This window comes from Gopherus evgoodei, chromosome 4, assembly GCF_007399415.2.
Source record: "Gopherus evgoodei ecotype Sinaloan lineage chromosome 4, rGopEvg1_v1.p, whole genome shotgun sequence".
NCBI lineage: Eukaryota > Metazoa > Chordata > Testudines > Testudinidae > Gopherus > Gopherus evgoodei.
This window is the reverse complement of record NC_044325.1, coordinates 52,035,695-52,058,810: the sequence shown is the minus strand read 5'-3', so window position 1 is coordinate 52,058,810 and position 23,116 is coordinate 52,035,695. Positions and strand designations below refer to the sequence as shown.

Here is a 23,116-nt window from a genome sequence, read left to right as displayed (position 1 = left end):
TCTGTCAGTTCTCAATTTCTTAAAACATCTCACTTCTCACTTCAGTGCACAGGGCCGTGCAACCCAGTGCTGCCTTGACACCTTGCCTGGCACCCCATTTTGCAGCCATATCTTATGAGATCATGACAATAATCATTTGCTTGTGGGAGGGTTGTCCAATCCAGTATGGGCATGAGACACTGGTAAAGCCTTTGACTTGTTTGAGCCAAGTGAAGAAGCTGTTTCATGACCAGGTATCTTAAGTGTTGGCTGGTCCAAAATCCAGTCCGAAGTTCAGAGATCTGAATCTTTTGTACCTATGTAGCAGCAAAGACTGCCACATCTGTGTCAGTTGTGCATATGAGCACTTTAGTAAATCTTTGACTAAATGCATCTGCAGCATCCAGTATCATTCTGGTATCTGTTTCCTTGTAGTTGCATGAGGAAAGGTTGGTCTTATCATTTGTAGGTCTGCAGTGTACATCTTGACCATTGGTGGTGATTACTTCTTTTGCCTTCTACTGCCAACTTTGCAATATGATTTGCAAGGAAGTGGAAGAGTTCATTTTTATTTTCACTGATGTGAAAAAAAACTCTAGCCAGTTTAGTGGTAGAGGGATGTAAGGTTTGGCGTGCCTCTTCACTTTCCTTTCCTTTCCTTTCCTTTCCTGCTTCTGGTCTGGGCCCTGAGATGGTTGGCAATGTAAACATCCCACACTATATCCATCCTTCTACCACAGTGCAGTTGTATCTTGAGATATGGAATTAAAACTTTTCATAGCATCAGATGTTTCTAGCAGTAGATTTCCACATGTTCACAAGAGCTGCCCTATCAAAAATTATGGCATTAACTGCTTGATCCATATCTTGTGGTTGAAAATAGTGCTCCAGAATACCCATCAGGTCAGATTTCTTTCCAAGGTGTAGTTGTCTCATCTGAGACAACTAAGAGGGGGTGTGCTTGATTCTCATACTGAAAGAAATCATCCAGATTACCATCCCATGTTTGGGAAGCTATCTACAGCTTTAAGAAAAGGGAGAAGTCATTTTTTGAGGAGGAGGAGAGCTTCAAGCTTTGAGAAGTCTCCCTGGCAGGAGGTTTGCTGAACCAGAGGAGTTTAGTTGGCTTAATATGCTCTGTTAATGGCTTGGTTTTGTCTTGCAATCTCTGTTACAAACATGGTGTACTACTGCTTCCCAGTCTTCTCAAACTCCCTAACGGAGACAACCACTGCAAGGTCTTTGATGTCTATACTCTATTCTGAGAAGGGGTTACCCCTGTCTTCCATGACCCTAACAAGTGCCTTGACATGTTGTTGTTGAAATGAAAGCTGGACACCTTTCACTTGCTTGTGATGCTTTGTGTTAGACCCTTTTCAGGTGGTTTCTTTGTCTGCTGTAGCTTCAAATTTTCCTATCAACCTGGCCACCACTGATTCAGCACTGAAGGGCCTCTGGGCTTTGTGTTAGTCCAACAGCTCCACTATCTCCTTTGATTATGCCATGAGCTTGGTCAAGAGCTATTGCAGAGAAAACGCTCAGTGTCTCATAAACAGTGAAGTTCCCATATAGGAACTATCTAGTTGCGTGGATGCACTATGTGAAAGCTTACCAAGTCTTGGGGGTGAACAGGCACCTAATTAGTATGAGCTAGTGTGAGGAACTAAGATAACAACTTTCCAAGGCAATCAGTATAGAGAACAAAGTTTGCCTGGTGGATTGACAGCATATGTCAATACAAGACGCTCCAGAAGAAGTGTGATTTCCCAGAAGTGGAACAGTGAGCTTTCTACTTTTCACTTGTCACATCATTTATCTTACACTGTGGGGGCCTCATCTCCCATGAGATCTTGGGTATACTGTGTATTTGCGTTTTGGGGAAAGATGCTGGCAGTTATTTGGTGGGTACAACTACTATGTGTGACATGACACTTTCAAGAACTCAACCTTTCCTGGGGAGGCCACTTTGGCCTGAACAAGGGCCTCCATCCATCCACTATCTAAGCCAGTCTCTGGTCAGTTTTAGACTTGCCATTTCTAGGTGAAGACCATCCAGCATAATGAAAGAGCTGTCCTCTCCATACCCAGCAGGCCAGATCCACTGTGTCTGTTTGTTTCTTTCATGGCAATGATGTTGCTGTTGTACAGCAATAGTTGTGCCAAAATAAGGGTAGATGGATGAATGGAAATGTGTTCTGGCTGAGTTGTTAATGTTTGGCCCATCCAATATCATGGGCATCAGTGCCACTAGTGAATCAGGCAAATCAGGCTTGGCATCTGGGGTCAAATGATCCTGTGTCACTCCCAGCTGTTCTAATCTAGTTGTATAGAGCCTCATGAGGTCTGCTTGTTCAAAGACTTGAAGCCATCTTCATTCAGTCTTGCATCTTCAGTATATGCTATCAGTTCAATGAAGGCAATTCCATGTGACATTTTCTTTTTGTTGCTTTGCTCAGTTTTCTTCCCCTGACTTTTGTAAAGATACCAAACATCTTGCATGATACTTTGCCTCTTGGGTCACTGAGTGTGTGTCTACCCAGCAAAGAAAAACCCATGGCTGGCCTGTGCCAGAGCTCGGGTTACAAGGTTTTTTCATTGCTGTGTAGAATTCCGGGCTCAGGCTGGAGCCCAGGCTCTGGGATGCTCCCACCTTACAGGATCTAAGAGCCCAGGCTCCATCCTTTGCTCCAAAACCTACACAGCAATGAGACAGCCCAGCAGCCCGAGCCCAAGTCAGTTGGCATAGACCAGCCGCAGGTTTTTCTTTGCTGTGTAGTCATACCATAACTTCTCCTGTGCTTAAGTGCTTTGCTGAAGAGAGATGAATTTAAGCATGTGCTTAAATATTTACTAAAGAGGAATACCCATTTTGCTAACAGAGCTACCGTGAGCACATCAATTGTTTGCTAAATAAGACTACTGTGATCACATATCAAACCTGTCCTCTTCTCTCTAGCTTCCTATGGAATATTGAGTCAAATTTAAGGTCTCAGTCGTTTCTTCTAGGCCCTCAGTGGCCTATGCCCAGGGACATCTTCCTTAGCAACATTAGAAATTTAGCCTACATCTCTTGAACAAAATCAGACAAAACTCTAATTCCAACTGGAAGGAGGCAGAGGAAAAGGCTCCAACAGAGCTGTGCTTAATGAAAGAAATAATAGGTCATGGACCATGACCTATAACCCCTTCAGACCCATCCACAATGTGGGGTACATAATTATCAAGAAAATACAAATTATAGATAGACATCCCTGAAGGGCATGTGACAGAGAATACTATAATCATCATAGATGAAACAAAACCAAGAAGATTAAATTTACCATGCTTTTTAAAAGTTCAGCTTGCACAGACTACAGATACAGCTTTCACAAGTTATTCCCATCAGTGCTATTCATCTGAATATAATGAGAGAAGTTTTTATGAGTGATTGCCAAATTGTTTGAATATTGGCAAGCCCAGTGTGACAATATGGACTGCATTTCTAGAGCCCCAAGACCATATCTGAAGTTCACAAAAATGAGGATTGACATGGTAGAGAAGAACAAAAAAGGAAGCAAGTAAATCCAAGCTCACGAAAAGCAGATTTTTCAAAAAGAAACAAAAAAATATTTTTAAAATAGATTTCCCAGATCTTTAAAAGATTGTTGAGGTTGCTTCTGAATACAGAAACAGAGACCAGGCAAGCAAATTACCTGGCACTGACTTTTTCAACTCTTCCATAAAGTTATTTCCGTATTCTTGATCAGAATCACAGTGAAGAATATCCCAAACATCTGATCAAGAATGCAGGTGTCAGATATGCATCATAGAATTTTCTTTAAACAATGTAAAGAGAACACTATTGTGACGTTCTGTACCTCGTGGCAACGCCCTGCCACCCCCATGTTCATCTTTATAAAATGATTGTGTGGTATCCAATGCAAAGTTTGTCATGTTGGGTGTCTTCGGAAGGGTCATGATGCACTGAGCATTGTTGTTATAGTGATGTTATAGTAATTGTTGTTACAGTAATGGTATAGGTATGAGGCTGAAAATATATCCTCATGGCTTAAAGCAATCTCCAGCAAAAACTCTTCAAAAGCAGAGGGGCAGCTCACACCTCATCAGGCATGTATGGGATGAATCCAGCCCAGCCTCACAAGAACAAAGGAACTGGCCTAGGCAACAACAAAGGATCTGTTGGACTCACTAGAGAGTCACCCCCCTTCCTTCAGTCATTTTGGGACTGCAATGAGGTAATGCTCACCTGACTCTGAAGTGGGGGGACAAAGCCAAGAGGGAAGAAAGGACATGATGAAAGGGAGAGACCTTTGCCATATTCTTCCTCTCTCTTCCACCTACATCTACAGACACCACACCAAGCGACTGAAGCGCTGTTCAAAGGGGAGAGCCTGGCTGAAGAGCAGCCAGCCAGCCTGTGGTGAGAAGCATCTACGTTTGTAAGGGCACTGAAAGTGTTAAGATCAGCTTAGAATGCATTTTGCTTTTATTTCATTTGATCAAATCTGACTTGTTGTTTTGACTTATAATCACTTAATTTATCTTTGTAGTTAATAAATCTGCTTGTTTATTCTACCTGAAGCAGTGCATTTGGTATGAAGTGTGTCAGAGACTCCCCTTGGAATAACAAGCCTGGTACATGTCAATTCCTTTGCTAAATTGACAAACTCATATGAGCTTGCAGCATTCAGTGGGCATAATTGGATACTGCAAGACGGAGATTCCTAGGATTGCGTCTGGGACTGGAGATATTGGCTAGTGTCATTCAGTTGCACAATCCAAGGAGCAGCTTACATGCTAGAGGCTATGTGTGAACAGCCCAGGAGAGAGGGTTCTTACAGCAGGGCAGGGTAAGGCTGGTTCCCAGACTCAAGGTTTGGAGTGACCTAGCACATCACCGGTCTAGATAATATCAGAGGAGAATGTCACAACTATAGTAAAGAGTCAAAGCCTAAAGTGGGGAACAGATACCACACACATCTGTTTATTTCCTGATTGGCTTAATTTTTAATAATAAGCTAGTCACAAAACAGCTTATTTATAAAGCTTTTTAAATTAATAAACTATTCACTAAGTAGCTGAAACACAGAAAAAGATCAGTCCTTAACCCCCCAAAAAGGCAGACATTCAATAAGCTTATATCTGTGGTATTCTGTTGCACCAGCATCCATTTGTGAAAATGATTGTCTCTCTCACACCAAATGATTGACTTAATTTTATTGCAGTTACTTTATATGTAGTACACACTAATGTCTCTGGCTTTGGCTTTGAAAATAAATATCTTCTCTTTGCTGTGCTATTTATCTAGCAGCAGGAGACCTTTCTTCTGTGACAATGTTCTCCTCCATCAACATTATCTTTTAGAGTGAAAATTTATTATGCCAGCAGAACAGTGCCTTTGGAATGCATTTATTTTATTAAACTAAATGGGAACCCATTTTGAAATGATTTTTTTCTGTTTAGATTAACATAGTTTTTCTCCGTAAAAAGGTATAAGAAATAATAAAGCAAAAATCTCAGGAAACTAAAGGAAAATATGGGGATGGTTCCTCAGTTTAGCAATGGGACCTCAGCACACTAACTGTAAATTGAAAAACCTAATATAGTTTCTAATTTATGAGACCAAATTCATAGCTGTGGGCATGATATGTCCACAGAAACCTTTTATTTGCAACCAAATGTCTGTATTGTACTGTACCCACTTATGAAAGCAGCCACCCTATTTGCACATGTAAGTAATCATGGGTCAACACAAATACATAGTTTTAGAGGCACAACAGGGAGTTGAGCAATTTTACAGGTAATCTTTCACAGACTCTGTCCCGTAATACAATGCTCATAATAGCGAGGCTAATGGAGACATTCAGCACATACTGTATTGCTTAAGGTGAAGAAATTTTGTATGTAAATTTATAGATGACTTTTAAATGTTCTTTTTTTTTTCTTGACTTTTTGGTCTGTGCCTTTCCATTGCCCACCCTTCTCCTTTTGTGTGCCAGGAAAATTGCTGTGCAATTGTTCCTCTCTGAGGACTTGATTTAAAGCCTATTAAAGATAATGGAAAGACTCCTATTGACATCAGTGGGTTGTGGATCAGGCTCTGACTGAGCATCCCTCCTCAACAAATCAGTAACTCAACAGTTAATTCCCTGTCTCTTAATAGCATCTTCTGGAATTGGAATTGGTCTGTAATTTTGTAGGGTAGCTGAGATTTATATTCTGTGGGTGGTATTGGTTGCTGTGCTCCAGGACAATTCAAACACACCCAACCATGCTGGCTTGGTAAGGCTGGCTTGGTTCCTGTTTATTCAATGACTGTTTAGGATTTGGTGGTGAAATTTAAACATAGAAAACTATGGTGGTGGAGTTGAATCCATATTTTAAATATCAAATTATTTAAAAAAGGAAACAGAACACAGACATCCTATTTGCTATGGATAATCATAGGATGTTTTACACCAGGCAGCTGACTCTCAAGGAATTGATTACTTATTGTCTCTCATTGGATAGTCAGGTATACATTTACTATTTTTGTCCCTAGTTCAGCAGTCTATTCTATTCTTGTATGGCCCTCACCATACTAGTATCTGAGTGTCTTCCAAGAATGACATGACTAACATCTATCACTTGTGGTTTGTTCACTCTCTTACATTCCTCTATAGGGAAATTATTTGTACAATTTGTCCTGGTAGGATATTTTATTATCCTACATGCTCTGTGCTGTGTGTCTGTAATAAGGAAAGCAAGATCAAAGAAGCAAGCCTTGCACTTGGAAAGGAAGGTGTTTTGGCTTGTAATGTTCATAGTTCCTTGGGGAGTTCATGTCAGTCTTGGACTGGCCCCTGAGAGAACTGCATCTCATGAACAAACCTATTATGCCTGAGATGCAGAATTATTAGCCAAGGGCCTTCTCCTGGAATTTTAAGTGATCTTTTTTACACAGTTTCAATTTAAAATCAAGCTGATACTTTATAGGCAGCAAATTAAGATTCTCAATACCCCCAAAATAAATGTATTAATATATTCATTTTGCAGGTTAATAGGCTGAAGCTTAGAAAAGTTAAATGACTTGCCCAGGGAACCAGGAATCCTGATTTCTACTGCAAAACTTTATATTTGTACTGATACTGAAGTTAGTATAGTCTAATCGTATCATCAAAAATGCATGTAATAGGAGGTGGACTTAAAATGTTTCTTCCTTTGACTATTTCTGCCATTGTCAGTAGTATTACAATTGTATATCTGTATGAGAAATATCCCCCAAAATATAAAATGGAAGAAATATTTTGTGTGCCCACTGTATATGTGTGCTTAAGCAGGATTCTAATTAGATTTCCTTGAACTACCTTTGGTAATAAGATTGATAATACCTTCTTGCTTTTGGGGCTAATAGCTAAACATGATTGCTGACTTGCTAAATTATTAGATAAAGCTTATAAATCCATTTAATATGGATTAATCAACCTGATAAATTAACTGCATGGTTTGATGTGTTTATACACCTCTACCTCAATATAATGCTGTCCTCAGGAGCCAAAAAGTCTTACCGCGTTATAGGTGAAACTGCGTTATATCGAACTTGCCTTGATCCACCAGATTGCTCAGCCTCCATTCCCTGGAGCACTGCTTTACCGCGTTATATCCAAATTCATGTTATATCGGATCATGTTATATCAAAGTAGAGGTGTGTTGTAGCTTATAGGACTAAATGGCTTGCTTGTATGTATCTTTTCTTATAATTTAAGTATTTGGTTAATTGTAATAGGTTTATAGATTTATATTAAAGTAAGTTTGGCTGTAATGCAAGAGACCTACTGGCCATTTCCTCTATGTCAAGCCAAGGCAAAGTTAGCAGACCTTTTACTCAGAAAGCAAAGTTGACCTATATCTTGTTACCTAAATAGATGAGTACCCATGTTTATGTCCATGACCTTTTATCTAGACCAATAGACAATGGAGAATGGCATAGGGGTTTTTTCAGTGTTGTTCCCACAGACTTAACAACTACACCACAAGAGACTGATTTGCGTACATACCTGTCATCAATATGTACATACATAATAGCCTATGGGGTAAGTGTACCCTAACACTTCTGTGGGTGAGGAATGAAATTTGGGCATAAGAAGAAGGATTTCTGGCATTTGCCCTATAAAAGAGGTAACCCACCTCAACAGAGTACTCCTTTTCTCACTTGCTCCAGTTCTCTCTTACTTACTTCCTCCACTCTATCTATCTATGATGACTGCAATTATTAGTAGGCTATATTGTTCTTAAACTTTAAGTTTCAAAGGAACTAGGCTAAGTTTTATTCTTAGTTTATTAGGTTTTGATTTAAGTTTGTTAGTCAAGTAAATCCTAGTCAGCTTTGAGATCTGTTAGCATTTTCTAAGCACTGCATCCCTCACTCAAGAATTGAGAAACCTGAACTGCAAGGCTGTTCCTATGTCTCTTACCACCAGGTTATCAAGGAGGGTGTGAGTATGTTAACCAAAGCTTTGTTGCATATAATACTATATTATCATTTGCATTTTTGAATAGCAGTAATGCAATTGTAACTTTGTAATTCTGGGTATTTTACCATTTACTTACTATTATTCATTAATAAAAAGTCTTTAAGGCTATATCTGTCTCAGTGTGAGCTTCCTGTCATCCCCCGAGGGTCCTTTATAAATTCTGTGGAGCCTGATTCAGGACAAGAACTTTTATCTTCTGATCAAACAGATTGGCGAGCCTAAAACCCATACTAATTAATATTTATTATTATTAAAGTCAAATCAAATTAAAATAATTTCCATATTATCCAAATTAAATATTAATCAGTACACCCTAAATCAGGCTACAGGTATTTTTATTCATTCTTATTTAGTTTAGTTAATAAAATATATAAAATTAGAAACCTGTGGTTTGGATGTTTATGTCCCCCGTTTGAGGGTTCAGAACCTCAGGAGTTGTGGGGTTGGTAACAGGAACAATTCTAAGATTAGGCTTGGAAGGATTAGGTTTTTACTGTGTGACAAAGTTCCTCCTCTACTTTGGTGGGTCCTGCGCTTATTGGCAGATTTGCACATCTCAGTGATCTTCCCCTCTGGTGGAACCCACAGTCTGAGTCAGCTCCTCCTGTGTCTGATCAGGAGTTGGGAGGTTTGGGGGGAACCCAGGCCTGCCCTCTACTCCGGGTTCCAGCCCAGGGCCCTGTGGATTGCAGCTATCTATAGTGCCTCTTGTAACAGCTGCATGACAGCTACAACTCCCTGGGCTACTTCCCCGTGGCCTCCTCCAAACACCTTCTTTATCCATACCACAAGACCTTCCTCCTGGTGTCTGATAAAGGTTGTATTCCTTAGTCCTCCAGCAGCACACCCTCTCACTCTCAGCTCCTTGCACCTCTTGCTCCCAGCTCCTCACACTCCCATCACAAACTGAACTGAGCTCCTTTTTAAACCCAAGTGCCCTGATTAGCCTGCCTTGATTGGCTATAGGTGTTCTAATCAGCCTGTCTGCCTTAATTGGTTCTGGCAGGTTCCTAATTACTCTAGTGCAGCCCCTACTCTCATCACTCAGGGAACAGAAAAGTACTCGTCCGGTGACCAGTATATTTGCCCTCTACCAGACTCCTGTACCCCAGTGGTCTGGGTCTGTCACAATTGGTAAATGTTGATTTCACTGTACACTTACACCAAAGAGAAAACAATTTCCATTAATGATAATCACAATGTATAGTTAGGCAGAGTAAGAAAAATGCTGCTTGAGAACTTTAGAGTTTGATTTAAGGATATTTTTATTGTATACGTTGAGATGTGATGTTGACAGTTTGTATTTTAATGAGTATAAAGCTTTAACTTTTTTACTTTCAACGGGTACTGTCATTAAATAAATATTATCTGATTCCACTATTACCTGACATCCTCCATAATTTCCTGAAGCTGTGAAAATTTAAATAGGTAAAAATAGGAAAAAAAGCTTTTAACTCATCATTTTGCACAACTGTGAACATTTTAAATCTATAAAAATCAGAAAAAGTGCTTAAAAATAAACCAATATTAGCCATCAAAATTATAAAATAAGTAAATTGAACTGTGTTAAGTCTATCTATAATCCACCTAATAGTGGTCCATAGAATTGCCCCTGTAGTTCTTTCATGATTGGTATAGGCACACTCTTAGCTTCTGAAGGAAATATGTTCTGACAGGGTTTTCAATATTTTAATCTCTCCGCATCTGGTTTCTTAGTGGTGGTGTGACCTTTTTGTAAGTCTTCACGGCTGGATGTGGTATTGGAAGAATAAGTTCCAAAGGGGGCAGCAATCTCTGTTCAAAGAGTGTTTAAGTGACTTAGGCTCTGTATGAAATCCTGCTATGGTAGGCATTTCCATGCCAGTTGGTAAATTCCACTAAGGATAAACATCTTTGGTGGTATGTTTGGGGAACGTCTCCATCTTTTTTTAAAGGATTGGTAAAATATTTTCAAAGAAATAGAAGGGAAAAATTTATTCAAATCATCTCATTTTTATTATATATTAATTCTAAAGTAGACCATTTATTCCTAAAATAATTTTCTTAAATCATAGTATCATAGAAATGTGGGGCTGGAAGGGACCTCAAGAAGTCATGAAGTCCAACTCTGTGTACTGAGGCAGGATCAGGTAAATGTAGACCATCCCTGCCAGGTGATTGTCCAATATGTTGTTAAAAACCACCAATGATGAGGATTCACAACCTCCCTTGAAAGCCTATTCCAGAGCTTAATTATCCATATAGTTAAAGTTTTTCCTAATATCTAATCTAAATCTCTCTTGTTGCAGGTTATACCCATACTACACATACATCCACTTTCAGTGAACATGGTAAAAAATTGATCCCCATTCTCTTTTTAACAGCCCTTAACATATTTGAAGAGTGTTATCAGGTTCCTCTTTCAGACTTCTTGTCTCAAGAGTAAACATGCCCAGTTTTTTTTAACCATTCCTCATGGGTCAGGTTTTCTAAATGTTTTATCATTTTTGTTGCTTTCCTCTGGACTTCCTCCAGTTTATTCTCATCTTCCTTGAAGTGTGGGGCCCAGAATTGGATATGATGCTCCAACTGAGGCCTCACCTGTGCTGAACAGGACAGGACAATTACCTCTAGCCTTTTTTGCCACTATCACACTTGACTTGTATTCAATCCGTGGCCCACTATAACCCCCAGATCCTTTTCAGCTGTACTACCACCTAGCCAGTTGTTCCTCATTGTGATGTTGTGCGTTTAATTTTTCCTAACTGAAGTACTTTGCACATATCTTTATTGAATTTCATCTTGTTGAATTGAGACTAGTTCTCCAATTTGTCATGCTAATTTTGAATTCTAATCCTGTCTGTAAACGTGCAGGACTCACCCCTGTGGCGCCTCCTGCTGGTTGTCTCAGGGAATTAGCTTTTTTCCAGCCTGGGCGCCCTCTGCAGGTCAGTGTCCCACTTGTTTCTGCCCCGTGTCCCTCCCAGACCCTGGTGCCCTTTTATCTGGGGTGCTGCCCCCTGGCAATACCCCCACACTCTGCCTTTGATCTCCCCTGTCTGGGGAACTCCAAACCCTCTAATCACCACCTTGCCTTGGTCTGGGCTGCTGCCAGTCATTACTAAGCCCCCCGGTCCCTGGGGCAGACTGCAGTGTAAAAGCCACTCATCATAGGCAAGGGGGTTCGGATCTGCTGCCTTTGCCTGCCTCCCAGTACCTCTGTGGGTCTAGGACCAGGCCCTGCAGCCTGGGAAGTTGCCAGATGGGAGCTCCCCTGCTCCTCTGTCCTTTCCCCAACCGTGCTTCACCTCCAGTACCCTTTCTGCAGGCAGCCAGGCCCTGCTCTCTCCCATCCTGGAGAGAGACTTCTTTTGAGCCTCTGGCTCCCAGGCTTTTTATACAGGCCAGCTGTGGCTTGACTGGGGCATGGCCCAGCTGCAGCCACTTCCCCAAGCAGCCCAGCTTAGCAGCTCTCAGTCACCACCTTCTCCCAGGGCTGATGTTAACCCTTTTTCTGCTGGACTGGGGGAGCTGCCCTACTACACTGTCCTTCAAAGTGCTTGCCACCCTTCCCAGCTTGGTGTCATCGGTAAATTTTCAAATTGTATCTGCATACTCCCCATTCCATTATCCACGTAATTTAATGAACATATTGAATAGTACTGTACCCAGGACTGACCCCTGCGTGTCCCCACTTGATACACCCTTCCAATTTAACACTGAACTGGTGATAATTACTCCTTGAGTACGGTCTTCAACCAGTTGTGTTCACCTTTATAGTAATATCATCTAGACCACATTTCCCTAGTTTGTTTGTATGTCATGTAGGACTGTCAAAAGCCTTAATTAAATCATAAAATCAATTATGTAATTGTATGTGTAGGCTTAAGTGGGATCCTGAAAAGATTCCCTTGAAAGATTACTTTTTGGTATTGGTTTAATCTTGAATAAAAAGATGGGGACAGCTGTGTCTATGCAGTCATCAGGAGAATTTCCGGGCTTCCTCATTCTGTCCCCATATTTACCATTTACTTTTATATAATTATTGGTATATAGTATCTGCTGAAAGCAAGAGATCAGATGGTGAATATACTTTAACCCTGTTTAAATGAACCTCTTGGTGTTCCAAGCTGGGGTAGCTGCTTGGCTGCTGCCAAATCTGTGTCTGAAGTGCTTCTTGACTGGAACTCTGCATGTGCTTCTCTTAATGAGAGTAAATAAAGATTATCTCTGTTATTTACTAAACGTCAGGATTATTACAAGGAGTAATTCTTTGTTAAAACTCTTCCAGTGCCGCCTTGTGTACAGTTTACTCTGACCATATACTTTCCTACAGCTACCACTGAGTGTACTTTCCTGCAGATACCAATGACATTTGCATGTTCTGCCTCATACTAAACTTGATATTTAGAATACTCATTCAGAATGCATATTATGAATACCTGGTATTTTGTTTATGATTTGTCACATAAACAAAGAGATTAAGCAATTTACATAGAAGCATTCATGATATTTCTGAGTAAGGGAAAATACATAGACGCACATGACACATTGCTTTAACAATAAATGTCAAATTTCATCTTTTTTTAAAAAAAGAGGAATGCTACATGTATGCAAAGCACAGTTACATTTCCAAGGTTTGAAATGTTGGATATGCTGTACATATTAAAGTGGCAAACATTTCTCCACATGCAAAGATATCAGATGTTACAGTGCAGATTTTTGTCATTTACCATCCTCTTTGCTTGCAAAGAGAGTTCCCTCACTATAATGTGGTGTTAATCTAAACACATTTAGTTGTCCACAAGTAGTAGTATTTACATATAGACACATTTCGTAGAACTGATTGGGAACATGAGAACTAATGGCCATGATTTGGTCAAATATTGCATTTAAACAGGATGTGAGTACAAATAACTTTATTATATTATAGCTTGATTGCATATACCATTTTAATAATGTCTAAGAAATAGCAATAGTGGATTTCAAAAAGTCTATCATCTGATTTCCTCTTACCATTTCAAATTTAATTAAACTTTCCCTTTCTTAATGTTTGTTGAGACTTAGTAATAGTAGTACTGGAAAACTTTCCATTAAATGATATAAATTGTTGTAAGAGATCATTGCACTTAAAATTTAATATTTGTCTCATATCCGCTTGTGGTAAAACCCTATACACTGGGACAGAGACAAGCCAGGAAACTCCATGAAGTTTCCCTTGTGGAAGTGTGGCACTTCCCAAGAGTACCCAGGTCGGAGAGGCATCTTGCTATTGCTCTCTTTTAGTGTGAAGAATGCTTGTCTGTGTCTGGTGGGGGTCACCTCCTCAACTCTACCAGCTATGGGTAACACAAGCACTCCCCTCTAGGTCTCGCAGGCCCTGCTGTTTCTTAAGGGTTAATGATAGGCGCACTCCAGTCTTTGAGCCCTCTGATCATCTCTCTGGAGTGTCTAGGCCATGTTTGGCTAGACACCTGCAGTATTCACAGATTTGCTGCTTCCAAACAAACAGCCCACCCCAGTTTTTACTCAGATCATTGCTCTGCTACGCACAAAGCACTTAGATATGTTTATAGTGAAATCAAGTGTATTAACAAAGTATAGAGATTCAAGTAATAGCAACTAGAAGTCCTGGAAACAAATGGATATATATAAAGCAAAATTGTAATCCATTGTGGAGCATACACTTAATTAACATGTCTTGTAGAATATTGCTCACCCAAAGTCCTTGCAGTATTTTCCATCCAATATGGCTCTGACCCTCCTTTAATATGACAAACGTGCAGTGAGTTTGCTTCATTGGTGAAGGATGAAATCTTGTCCCTTGTCCTTTTTTTTTTTAATGCAGTTACAGACTATTGTCTTTTACCCCAGGAAGTCCCTTCTTTAGTGACTTATCTGGGGTTCCTTTGTCTTTGTAAATCCTTGGTCCTGAACCCACACGGTAAACATAGCCTGTCTCCGTGGATATCCATTGATCTATATGCTGATGGAGTTAGCTTTGAGGCTCACCTCAAATAGGATGGCAAGCTTTACTTTGACAGTTTTGGAACCTAATATTTTACATTTTACATATCTCTTAAACTATTTCACTAACAAACATTTTGCAATAATTGTGACAATCAGTGAACTGTTGGCCCTTGATAGAGACCTCACATGCTATCCTTTGGTAAACTGTTATGTAGATATCAGCCCCAGGGGATCCTTGAAAAACAGTGTACACCTCCTGTGTGCTATGTCAGTTGACATCTATAAGTTCCATGGGCCACAGGGTCCAGAATCATCTTGGCATATGGTGCAACATGGCTCAGGTGACACGTGACTAGGATTCATCACTGAATTTGATCTGCTGGTTCGATTATTAACTTCCCTGGCCTGGGCCATGTACTGATGAGAAGTGTGATATGAATGCTCATCCATGTTCCCCAAGGGTCTAGAATGGGAGGGAATAGATGTAAGGGGGTGAACCTCCAAACCCTTGGTGCCTAGTTTTATGCTCAGTTATATGTTACCTATCTCTGCAGCTCTTGGTCCTACAGATCCTAGATCTACCCCACCCCCAAATGGGAAAAGGAGAGGTTTCTGAGAATTTGAGCAGAATAAAATTCTACAGGACTAAGGTTTCTTATTTCTTCCCCCCTTTTCACCCTCCATAGCTTTTTGGGCATTTCCACCTCATTTTGTTTTGCTTTAATTCCCTTCTAAGCTCTTAGTGGTGAGCATAAAGGGGGACTGAGTAGCACGGTCAGTAGCAGCAGCAGTCAAGAGGGAGTAGTTTCTGGCCAGGACAATAGCATGGCCATAGCTGTGGCCCTTGCACATGAGGACAGCTCCATTGGAGGGGATACTCTTGAACAGGCCCTTCCAATGCCATCCACACACCTGCAGGGCATAATATTGGAACAGTATATCTCCTCCCCTTCCCAGTGTGCTCAGGGCATGGCTAAACTTGCAAGTTAGTGTGCATTAAAGCAGACCCAGGCGCCTTGACTCCTGACCCATCCACACTGGCAAGGCACTTAGAGCGCCTGGACTCTGCAGCTGGAGCGCTCCTGGTAATCCACCTCCCTGAGAAGCATAATGCCTGTTGCACCTCGGCTGAAATGCTCCAGCTTCAGTGTGAACGCGGTGTTGCATTACTGCGCTTTCGTCGGCCTCTGGAAATGTCCCATAATTCCACTTAAGTCAAGTGGCCAATCTTGTCATTGTTTTGGAATCAGCTGTAGGTAGGGTGACCAGATGAGAGGAAGGAATTATGGGGACACGTGGAGGGGGGAGGGAGAGGCCGCTGGCGGAGCAAAAAAACAACAACGGCGTGCCGTGAAATATTGGGACAAATTGCAGCCTGACCGAACATTGGTCAGGGCGTGGGACAAACACCTAAATATTGGGACAGTCCCGATTTTATTGGGACATCTGGTCACCCTAGCTGTAGGAATGCAGATATTCCCTTTCAAAGCTCCGTTTCTGATATCCAGCATGCTTATCTGCTCCGGGACAAAGCAAGCTATTAGTATGAAATGTTACTTGCTGTGAGTGTGTGAGAGAGAGGTGGGGGAGAGGGGGATCTGAACTTACAAGACAGCATGCTGACACACTCTCAGAACCCCCAAAACCCACTCTCTCTCCCCCTTACATACACACAACACACTCCCTGTCACACTCCACACCCCTCCCCCCCCACATTTGAAAAGCAAGTTGCAACCACTTGACTGCTGGGATAGCTATCACAATGCACTGCTCTTTGTGGCATTGCAAGAACTGCTAATGTGGCCACACCAGTGCACTTCCAGCTGAGCGTGTAAACACTCGGCAGCGTTTTCCCTGCTGTGGTCTCCAAAGGCTGGTTTAACTCCCAGCGCTCTACATCTGCAAGTGTAGCTCACGAGAACCATAATTGGGCACTGTTCATATAATGTATGTAATTTTGTTTTTTATGTGATTTCAGAAGAAAAATGTGAGAGAAGCTTGTTTAATTGTCAAATTAAATGCACCATAATAATTTAATTGCAATATGTGTTAACTGTGTATTTTACTGTTGCCTAGCAATGATGTTTGAGAAAGTGCCAGGTATTCCATTATGAACTTCTGTATGAAAAAAACTTACTTTCACCCAACAGGGAATTACTTCAGGACAATTCAGAAAATGATGTCAAATGTTCCTTTGGTGATAGAGCTGGAGAGATTTAGTGTCTAGATCCCCCCCCCCCCCTTTTTGTAGAGAATTTGTCAATTCGTACATGTTGTGTGTTTATGTAATAATTATCACGTTGAAGTCTTTTCATCCTAAAGGATCCAGATACAGAGGCAAAATCTGTATTTATCCATCGCTGGAATGTAGGTAGCTGTCTGTGGGTAGAAGATGTCAGGAATCAGGGCCTGTAGCAGAGCTAGTCCCTGGGCAGCCTTACCAGTACAGCTGCCTGATTAACCATGCAACTTGATTCCCTTCAGAGGGGCCAGCAGGCTGGCTCTTAAGTCAGCACAGCTCACTGGCTTCTCAATGCTCTTGCTCACCACTGTGCCTGCTACCATGTTACCATGTTTCTTCTGCTCCTGTCTTGCATCCAGCCTGTCCTGTGTCCTGCCCCTGCCTTGAACCTCTCCTTGCCTGATACACTGCTCACTCCAGTTGTTTGACATATGGCTCTGGTTCTGACTACAGACTTCAGCTTAACCCCCAGCTCAGTCTCCAGTTCCTGACCTCTGTTTTTGATCCTTATCTCTGGCTCTTGATTATGGACACCAGCTTGACCCTTGGCTCTGGACCCAGTTTCTGCCATCTGTTTTTGACCGTTGGATTTGGTTCCCGATGCAACACTACAGCTCTGACCCTGGCCATAGGCCTGCTACCTGCTCTGGCCACTATACTAGACTGCCCTCATCCCAGTCAGCTGACAGAAAAGCAGCAACCATTTTGTGCTATCAACACAACCAACAGTTTTTAAGAGAGTGTAACAGGATGGTCTCTGTCCGATTTAAAGATACTGGGGCCTTGAGGCCAGCCAACTCCTGTTTTAAGAATGTGTTCCATGGCAGTATCAGCATTCAAGCTGATGGGTTCAGGTGTTCTAGTCAGGTGACTGATGCTCAGAAGGTAGAAAATTGCATGGAGCTTAATGAAGGGCACGTAGTCTGGAGTGCCTTGGATGGAGGTTTCACTGGTGCCGAAACTGAACCCTGCTGAAGATGAGAAGAAAAGCTCATTCAGACTGCCACGCAGACTCAGGAAGATGGGCTATGTAATTCTGTTTCAAGGAAAAGCTGGGGGAAGTCTGCCAGAAAGGAAGCACATCCCCAAGAAGGAGGGCTGTAATCCCCTGTTCCAAGGGTGAAGTGGTTTGACCTCAGGAAGGGGGACAGCAGGTATAGAAAGAGGCCTTGGGAAGGAGAAGCAAAGCAGTTTGTGGCTACCAGGATCAAACAGCCCAACTGTTTAGGGTTCCCAGGGCCAGGAATACATAGTAGAGTGTGTGTGGGTTCCCCCTATGCTACCAGCCTGATAGAGGGTGCAACAACCCCTGCAGTTAAGCAGAAGAAGAAGGAACTAACCAGAGCCCAGAAGATATGCAAGTTTTGAGCCAATGAAGAGAAGGGCCAAAGACTGTTGTATGCCCAGCACAGGTCTGAGACAGAAGATTGACATTTTTCTTTGGACTTCGATTACCCCAGAAGGGGTAGACTTTTATTACTTAGCTGGAGGGCCAAGTTACCTTAGCAGTTGAACTAAGCTGAAGGCCAAGAGAATCTGTGTAAACCAAGAGGAAAGCTAAGGCAGGTTGACTGCAGTTCCATGCTACACCACCAGGGGGAGTGTTTCAGGACTCATCTTGGTGCAGAGAGGAAGTGAAGAATAAATTGGCTAATTTAATCTACAGGAGAATTTTAAGGAGATAGAAAAAATGATTGCACATGCTGGAATATGACCTGATTTACAAACTGCTGCTCTTGCAAAAATTGTTAGAATTTTCTTAATGGCCACAAGTTGTAAAGATTTCATTTGCATGTGTCACTTTCAGTAGCAGAGTGGCAACCTGAACTGCTGAGGCACAACTTCAGTAATGATACAAAGAGAGGTGTGCCATCTATTGAATCATTCACTTCACTTCTGCAGCACTTCGTTTTTCTATAGAGTTTTAGCATACAAATACATATCAGCCGTGACCCTGGGTATCTTATGAGTCCTGTCAAGGGGCTGTATGACTGCAAATAACCTCAACTGTGGTTTGGATAAAATATGTACGATAAATAACCCAAATGTGAATACAAGGTTATTCTCAGCTTGTGTTGTGAACCATGAGAATCAAGAGGTTTACGAAAGGTAGAAAACTTCCCAAAGTGAAGTTGACTGCAAAACTGTAAGAACATCTCCTTCCTGCTTCTGGCTTCCTGTGTCATCTATGATCTGAAGGGGGCATTCAAGAACATTGTATTGGCTGGGGTAGACTTGATATGACTACTGTTTGTTGCATGCTACTGCTTCTTTGTTCACTGCATTGTGGCATAATCAGACTCTTAGATAATTTGCTTCTCTTAATAGTATAAGGATCTGTGACCCTGCCTCAAAAGTTAATTGTCATATTAGGATTCCTACCAATCTACAAAATGTTTGCCTAAGCAAATCAAAAACTTTGTGAAAACCTGTAATAGTTGAGTCTGTGTATGAAAATTTATCTTTACGAATATGCCATTCGAAAGAAATATTTTAGGCATGCAGAATGGTAGTATTAAAAACTGCCCAAAGGTGTCTGGCTGAAGAATAGTAAGAAATATGCTCACTGAAGTACAGCTTACAAAATGCATTGCCAAATTCACTTGCTCACTGGACTAAGGGGTAGCTGAAAGGTAGTCTAGAAATTGTAACTAAAACATTTAGTTCAGAATGAAGGAATATTTTTTTTCAATGTATTCATTAAAAAGTTCAGGGTTATTTGTTACATTCATTCTTTTTTGTCTTTTGTTATTTCAAAAGTAGATTGTATACTCAGCATTATGTGGCAAATCAATTGGTGAGCTTAGACATGGACGTTTTTCTGGGAATCCTGAAGTACATGTGTGTACATATATCTAAAGGGTTTGAATCTTTTTATTCATGTTGTGAACTGCTTAATATCCTTTTCTTTTAACAATGGACCTCCTTTACCTTTCAGTGTATCGCCTTTACAATGACTTAAATATTAATTTAACAGCGACACAAATTCTAATAGGCCAACCAATGTGTAGGTGCTTGAGAATGCTTAATCTTTTCTGGTTTTAAAAGCAAGCAGGATTTAGATGTTAAAAACACAAAATGGGAGACTTCCAAGATAAAATGTCATCTGTAGAAAATGCTTACTTTAGTTCTCCATCTATAATCTCAGAGGCTAAAATAGGGCTTTTCTGTGAGATTGAGATATCTTAACATTTTATCTAAAGTAACTGGAATTCACTAAAATCTTCTACCAAGATTGCTAACAAAGGCACGTTGCCATCTTTCATTACTATATTTATTTGTATAGTTAAGGTGGAGCACATTCTTACTTGGGTGGCATGGAATTTTCTGTTTTTCATAGAGTGCTGGGCAGTGGTAGTGGTTCAAATTTGGGGTCTTTTCAGAAAGATGTAGCCCTCTGAAGCACCCCTCTCCCACCATTTTACAAAATCATCTGGTTCTTACAATTATTTTTGTACACAGCTGGGGCTGTGGATCTGCTCAGATCATCCCCCAACCGATCCAAGTCACTCAACATTTATCTTAGTTAGTGCGTGGAACATATGGCCCTTTTGGGGAAGCAGTATTGAAAAAGTTATTGACTTTAAGAGTTTGGATGTCAGGAATGGCATATGGCAAAACTCATGAACCAAAAAAGGATTAAAGTGTGCATGAAGGGTTTCCAGGCACAGTAGGTGGATAGTTCAAGGGGACATACTATAGTCATTGGGTTTGAGCTACACCCATGGATCCCTAGCAGAAATCTGCTAATGCTATGTAGGCATGCTGCTACCATCCATCCACCTGTGTTCTGGGAACTTTGCCTTACTAATTTGTACAGCTAATTTAGAAGAGGTGCTAAGTATTTTCTGAAAGATAATAAAGTATACATCCTTTGTGCAGATATGTGAGAACAATTACTGGGCATGTTGCCCCTTTTCCACCTGGGGAAGTGTTACAGGAGAGTGCCAGCATTGATTAATCAATTAGCATTGATTAACTGGAAGGAAAACGAAAGACAGAATAATGTAATTGTGTTTCCAGAACAATGGAACTGAATATGCTTAAAGTCAAAGGTTTCATGATATACAGTCTCCTAACATGAGGTGCTCGTAACATTTTTAGATTCCTCTGTTTGCCAGAAGCTGGGAATGGGCAGCAAGGAATGGCTCACTTGGTGATTACCTGTTCTGTTCATTCCCTCTGCGGCATCTGGCATTGGCCAGTGTCAGAAGACAGGATACTGGGCTGGATGGACCTTTTGTCTGACCCAGTATGGCCGTTCTTATGTTCTTAACATTTTTGATTCAGAGGTAGGGAGTGTAGGAGGTTGGAGTGGAAAGGAGGAATGTAGGTGTATGTGGAAGCAGTGCTAGTGTGTGAGGTTTGGGAGATTGGAGGGTGGGGAAAAGGGGTGGGGAACAGAAGTGAGTAGGAATAGGGGGAGGCAGATAAATGGGGGTGGATGATAGAAGAGAGGAGTTGTGGGGGTGCGCAGGCCAATGGAATTAGGGAGAGTAGATGGACGGAAAATGGGGGAGGTGGCAGGAGGAGTAGAGGAGATGAGGGATGCCAGAGTCTGTCAGGTCCACATTATCCCCTCTCATGTGTGCCCACATCTGGGGGGGCTACGCCTCTCTTGGAGGGTGTGAACCACTCTCCCTGACCCTCACATGAGCCAAGATTGGGAGGCTTTGTCCTTTGGGGGGGATCTGTGTCCCTCTCCCCACCCCCTGTATGTGAGCTGGAATCTTTGGGGGCAGTATTCAAGCCCCTTGCCCTGTCTTGACGTGTACTAGGAAATACAAAGTTAAGGTACATGCCACTTCTGCAACTCAGTTTTAACACTACCCTCTTTGAGCAATGCCCCAACATGCCACTAACACCCATACTAGTACTCTGCCCTTACAGGACAGTGGAAACAGAGCACATGAGCATGGTAGGACACAATCTAACACCTTCTCTTTGCTCAGGCAAAACTTGAGTTTAGGTCTCCATTTTGAAGCACTTGGAGGAGAGGAAAGCGATCAGGAACAGTCAACCTGGATTCACCAAGGGCAAGCCCTGCCTGACCAACCTGATTGCTTTCTATGATGAGATAATTGGCTCTGTGGATACTGACAATACCACTGTGATATATTATCTGAACAGACCAACATGCTGTGTGAGGAGGTGATCAGGCTCTGGCAGTTTTACAGTGGGGAAAACATGATCTCTATGGCCATTCACTTACATGGGTTCCAGAATAACCTGGTAGAAATGTCTCCCTGAATCACAAATGGTCCCTGAAGCTCAGCGTCCTGTGGTCCATCTTTACAGTTTGGGACATCCCAACAATCAACCAGGTCACAAGAGACAACAAAAAATGCTTTCTGTTTTGCTCTATAGGGGATCTCAGTCTGGGCTCCCTGAGCACTGCTTTTCACCTGAGCGGAGACTTAGCACTTCTGTATGCATGATGTCTGATTTTGATCATCCCTCAGGTCATTCTCAAGCTGAAATTGGATTGTGCCAAGCTCATTCGCATTGCTCCAGCATGGCTGAGACATTGCTGGTTCTCTGACCTTCTCATGTTATTGGTTCAGACTCCCATATCTCTTTGCCCTGACCGCCTTAGTCAGCATCACAGTCCGATTTTGCTCCTTGCATCTCCAGCAAGGTTAGATGAGAAAGAGCAATGGTGTTTGAAGGCAATCTGGCAAATCTTGCTTAACAGTAGAAAAATGTTTAAGCAAACTATATGCTTACTTTGCATCATACAAAATAGCATAAAATAATCACAGCACCCCCAGATTTGGGCCCAGTATTTTTAACAGGCAGCTTTGCTGGTTGTTAGGCACCAAATCTAAACTATATATTCTTTGTGTCTTATGAACATGCTAAATCTGTATAATTATCTCTTTTGATTTTGTTTATCCCAATACTTCACTGCTAGTTTTTCCCTAATTAAAAGCCAGTCTTGAAAGCTCTTCATTCATGAGTAAAATCACAATAATAAACTAGAAAAAAATTTGGTAAGGCAGTTTATATAGTTTCAAGCATCTAAGAAGTTATAAACAGTGAGCAAAATTGTTTTAAAAATTAATGAAAACAATTGCTAAGGAATACTGTTACAAGAAGTAGTAGTTTGACTTGAGATTTATATAACACTTTCTTATGACCTCTGTTACATGATTCAGCATTTCTGACATAAACAACTTAGAATAATGAGATTGTTATTACATTTTGTGGGAAAAATGTCAAAGAAGATCATCCTTCATAAGAAGAGCAAAGTTATGCTCAGAGGCATAGCTTCAAGAAGCCAACAAATTTGCAAATTGTTTAAAAAATCTGTCTTGATTGCTTGCTAAAAGCAAGACTAAAAGGGATTTATAATATCAGTCTCCTGAGGTGTGCCATTGGTGCATTTATTATACATTGTACCAAGTTTAATTTCAGGCTGTGTTTCCCAGAA

The 23,116-nt window shown here is 41.3% G+C and overlaps 1 protein-coding gene across 11 annotated transcripts in view; it reads left to right on the top strand.

Moving 5' to 3' along the window:
* NUBPL (nucleotide binding protein like) overlaps positions 1–23,116 on the top strand; it is a 151,177-nt gene that overhangs the window by 61,291 nt on the left and 66,770 nt on the right. The gene's annotated exons all lie outside the window — the stretch shown is intronic.